The sequence below is a fragment of the Lissotriton vulgaris genome, chromosome 6, assembly GCF_964263255.1.
Source record: "Lissotriton vulgaris chromosome 6, aLisVul1.2, whole genome shotgun sequence".
In the NCBI taxonomy this organism is placed as follows: domain Eukaryota; kingdom Metazoa; phylum Chordata; class Amphibia; order Caudata; family Salamandridae; genus Lissotriton; species Lissotriton vulgaris.
In genome coordinates, this window is record NC_141694.1 from 1,636,562,373 (window position 1) to 1,636,568,055 (window position 5,683).

Here is a 5,683-nt window from a genome sequence, read left to right on the forward strand (position 1 = left end):
GCATTAAAGGGCTTTACCTGCAGAGCAGTGTGAACTGCAGTGGTAGATCAGCTGCTGCAGGGGAGGAGGAGAGGTGGGCTGATCACCGTGGCCCCTGCGGCTATAGAGGTGATCCGGGAGAGGTTGAGCCCGAGCGGCCGATGACGAAGGGCACTCCACTTAACCCGGACATGGGGGTGGGAGGAGTGTTGATTTTGGTGTTAAGAGGGAGGGCACCAAACGGGAGAAATGTTAAAGGTCAATGTGATTAAAAAACATGTAGGTAGTTAAGCCGCACATACGGACAAAAATGTCATATTAAGCTGAAAATAAAGTGCAGCTACAGTATTCACACTGAATAAGGTCCGTGACCTGGAGCCCCCGCTCGGAATAGTTTTTTTTCCTAACTTGAAGGCGGGTGCCGGGATGAAACAAAGCGCAGCGCCCATGCACTTAAAACTAGTTTCATCACATAATCGTGTTGCCACATGGAAGAGAAATGTACGCATTCCACCGCTCAGTGTTTCAACAGATTTACAGAGAAGGCAGCGCAGAGAGGCACAGGTTAACGCAGCTCGACGCTCCCATTTAGCCTCTTAAAGTAACCGTACAAATGAGCCTGGATCGAGCATTAAAGAGCAACAAGCAGTGTTGTGGGAGTGGCATCGAGGGTGGCACAGGGAGATTACTAAGCCACAGCAATAGTCTCGCTTAGCGAAGCAGCTGCGCTGCATTCACTACACGAGACCTAAAAATAGTTCAGACCAAAGATGCTAGGCAAAAGAGGAGGGAATGGGACAAAAGAAAAATATAAAAGGCAAGAGACAGCAATGAAAAAGGCTTTTGATAGCAAGATAGAGGCAAGAAAGAAGGAACGAGTAGTAGAAGAGAGAATGAGGATAGGATACAGGAAAGGAAAGGGACCAGGAAAGGAGGCAGAAAAGAGGGAGGGTAAACCAGCATTGGCAAGGACAATCATTCACCAATGTTCAGCCAGTGACGTGATTGATTTTGCCAGCACCTGAGCAGCTATGTTTAAAGTCTGGATAGCAGTTTGAAGTAATGGTGTACTGGGAGGAGGCTTTCAAGTGATTCCGAAGGCAGCCATTCGGTGCTGCTGAGAAGGGAATAGAAAGGGCAGAACGAAAGGACCAGGGTAGAGCGGGAGCATGAGTGAAAACAAAAGCAACATTTTAATGCAAAAACAAATAAAAATAGGCCCATGATGTCATCAGTAGAAGACTACAACACAGCAGGCAATCACCAACAGGGGGCGGAGCGGAAAAAAAAAAAAACAAGACGGAGGGAAGAGAGAGAAGGGGAGGGTTGAGGAGAAATGCGACACGGCGGGCAGGGAAGGGGGCGGCGTGCATGTGTGTCTGCTACGTTAGCCACGGAGTGAGGCCTGTCTCTGTCGCTGGCTGTGTGCACTACGAGGGTGAACGCTCTCCAGGCCATTGGTGTGCCTGGCTCGAGGGCGCTTCGGCGATTTTCTCAAACAGATAATCTCATGCATGGCACAAATATTTGTAAGATCCAACTGTAAGTCCCTCGAACAAGGACACAAAGGATCTATCCCAAAAGTAAGCATTAGGCAGCCTAATGAAAACAGGTTTATGAAAAGGGAAAAATACCATGCTTGGACGAAGCCGCAGACTTTTGATATGTGGCGCTCTTCTGCCCCTACTTTCAAAACTGCCATGACGATGCGACACAGCGGGCAGGGGAGGGGGCGGAGCGGGAAAAAAAACAAAAAACAAGACGGAGGGAAGAGAGAGAAGGGGAGGGTTGAGGAGAAATGCGACACGGCGGGCAGGGGAGGGGGCGGAGCGGGTAAAAAAATAAATAAACAAGACGGAGGGAAGAGAGAGAAGGGGAGGAGAAATGCGACACGGCGGGCAGGGGAGGGGGCGGAGCGGGTAAAACAATAAATAAACACGACGGCTGGACAAGAGAGAAGGGGTGGGGGGAGGAGAAATGCGACACGGCGGGCAGGAGAGGAGGGGGCGGAGCTGGGGGAGGCTGTGAGATGTGCACGCGCTTTTAAGCTCAATGCGCGTGCGCATTGAGCTTAAAAGTCACGGGCACTGCAAGGAATCGCCACGATTCCTTGCAAGTTAGTTAAAGAGTGGTTAAGCCCCCATAGTCTCGCAAGCTCGATGCGCATGCGCATCGACAGGCGAGACCTAAAAAGGACACAGACAATTTCTAATGGAAATTAGCACATTTGGTCTGGGGAATATAGAGAATTAAATCAAGGAAAAGTAAGCAAACTGTCTATTGCGTTCCAGGGTGTGTTACACGAAGTTTATAAATCCTGTAATGAGTGAATATATTGATTTGATTATATAAGGAAATTAGAAAAAGATCACATCCAGACTCGTAGCTCAACCATTATGCAGGTGCTTAAAGCGAGGTGAGAAAAAGAGTACAATGGTATGTCTTCCTGAAGGAGTTTCAATATTTCGAAACCTGTCTGATCCACTTATTGAGGCCATTAAGACATTATTCCTCACAGGAGTCATTAACATGCAGCAGTGTTTGTCTTTCAGGAGTTTAATTTCCTAGTGCCCCCATGTGATGATGGTCTACAATTGTCAGTTAAAAACCCTGTGATGTTCTATGAAATATTTAAGATGGATCTTGTTATATACTTCTGTCTTATGATGACGTAATATATATTTGTAATCGTGTGAGAGATAAATGTAAATGTGTTTGTATTTATATAGTGCACTTCTACCCTGAGGTCTCGTAGCGCTGTATTCATACCGCTGTGGAACCCTTCCTGGCTTTCCTGAGAAATGTCCACTCCTGGGCACCCCCAAGGTGAAGCCAGGCATCCAAGCGCTGCTGAGGCCGTTGTGGACATTAAGCAAGTTATTGCCCAGAGTCACTGAGTGGGACCCATGATTTGACTAGGCACCGAGGCGAGAATTATCAGGTCCAGGGAGATTGAGTCCAATAGTCGCCGAGGTGGGGATTGAACCCTGGTCCCAGGCCAGACCTCTGCATCAGGGTCTGCTGCTCTAACCATTGAGCCACGCTTCTCCACATGTGTGGTACAGATGTGTGACCCATGTACATACCTTCAGTGTAGACATCCCTACATCCATCACAATGCAGTGGCATAATATTCTATTTACCATGTACTGACATATGTGGCTATTGTAGGACAGCACATCCTGTATTTATTCAAAAGACAGACCATTCACTCGCCTCGTGGATGGAGTGCCTTTTATCTGCAAATATCTCCACTTTTTTGTTATGACTCAGAAAGATTTGGGATAATTTCCACTAATTTGTGGTTCAAACTAAGCTTTTTTTTTTTTTTAAGAAAATAAGAGTCTTAGCAGGCTGAACTTCAAGTGGGTGAGATGCAAGGTAGGTTCAGTAAAGGATGTAAGTATATGAATCAATGGTGATAGCGACTGACTGTACTGACTGTTCTTATTTTCATTGTTTAACTGTCGAGAGGTGCTCCATGTGATCATGCAATGCCCTTTTCATTGTGTATCAATTTTGTTCGGGTAGACATGGTTGATTTGCTTTGTACTAATCCACTAGTGCATTTTTCATGTCCCCTGCAGCTGGTGCAGTTTTTCTTAAGTCACGAAAAATGAATGTCAGTGAGCTTTTGTCAAAAACTTATAGAATTGGGGCTGTGTATTGCAGAACTATGCTATGGTCAATATGTTTTGCAAACAGACATGCTAGTTGTAACTACCACTTATGCACAGGCCATGATATATTTTATGGCCAATGGATGTGGATGGGATCTTAGGTCGACATATGCTGCAATGACTTTGAGATCTTATAGCTGCAGAATATGAGGGTCATAAAACTCCACATTAAACGGCTAGTTCACAAACGCATTTAGGAGTACGGGCAGTGGTACTACAGGAGTAGTCTTTTATAATCTCTTACATGCCTTTATAAATAGTTCCAGAGATGTCCAAATCCCTATTAGTAAATGCATCAGGAGGGTATAGTATTTTCTATCTGTTCTAATGATAACTGATTAGCTCCATTTTATTCTCATTTTAGGTTGATTTTGGTCCAATACACAAAAACGTATGTAAAAGAGTACTAGCACTTCAACCCCACATCAGGCGTATCAAGAGCTAAATAAATACAAACCTTCTCTATCCCTCCACCATCCTCCTCTATCTAAATAACTGACTAACATTTCCACCAGTCAAATTACTTTCATATTTGTACTATACTAATTCCCCGCTAATCCTTTGTGTGTTCCGATGAAGAGTGCTACTCATCGAAAAAGAGCTTCAACGTCCATCAGGGGTAGCAAGAGTTATATAAATTCAAACCTTTTTCACTTCTCTATCCCTACACTATCCTTCTCAATCCAAATAACTGACTAACATCCACCACTCAAATTAATTTCAGGTTTTTACTATACTAATTCACCACTAATCCTTTCTGGGTTCCGAAGTAGCGTGCTACCAGTTGAAAAAGCACTTCAACATCCCATCAAGAGTAGCAAGCGCCATATAAATGTAAACCATTTTCCCTCTTCAATCCCTCCACTATCCTTCTCAATCCAAATAACAGACTAACCTATCCACCACTCGAATTACTTCCATATTTTCACTATCTTAATTCACCACTAATCCTTTATGGGTCCTGGAGTAGCTAGCTATTCGCCAAAACAGCAACTCGACGCCTCATTAGGGGTAGGAAGCGCTATATATATGCGATTACAATACAATTCAATACAATACTACCCTTTATGTACTTCAAAATTCTTTTGTGAATATGGCCCTAGATTTTATGAGAAAATCCTTATGACATTTAAAGTGAAGCATCCAGGAAGTTAATTGTGTTCATATTGTCTTCAATCCTGCTGCAGTACTTTGCACAATGGGGTACTGAATGTGGCATGAGTATACTGACAATCGTTCAGAGAGGGAAATATATCTGAGATTACAGGATACCCAGGTGGAGTAATCAGGCCACTAGTTGTTGTGGTTTATTGCATTTTGCTGTATTGTATTGGAATTTATATGACGTTTAATACCCTTGACTGGACACTGATGTCCTTTGGGATGGGTAGCATGCTGCTCCTTTGGAACCCAGAGTCAATGATTTTAGTCAAACATCATGGTTATAAATAGCTCTGCTCTTTGCAGTCAGTGCTATGTTATTCTATGTTATTCTCATGCCAATTATTGTGATATTATAGGTAGCATAATTTTGTGTTAATGGATGATTCGCAATGTCAGTCCAATCACAAGAGAGTAGTTCTCACGTGGATTATAATCTAATTGCTGTGCCAATCATTCATACAATTGTTTTCCTTTGTTTTAGTGTTAGATTCTGTTTTGTAGGACAATGTAAAGGAAGCTTAAATATAGTATAGGTATGTGTTTAGATTGGACAAATGAGTTAGCAGGATTTTAGGAAATGGACACCTACTTCACAATTATTTCTAATTAATTTTCCCAGTTCATTTGGAGTCCCTCAAGAATTCCTCAGAATTCCCATACATTACATATCACAACAACCTCAAAAACAAGTTTGTTTTAAAATATGCGGCCCATCAGAGTTGTTCTGTGAACCCCACAAGGGGCAGGTGGTCAGAGTACCCCAATACTGCCTCCTGATATGGTATTTTTAAAAACATTTTCAGGACGTGGGGACCCAGTACCCGTGTCCTGTAGTGGGACCTGCAACATTTTTTCTGATT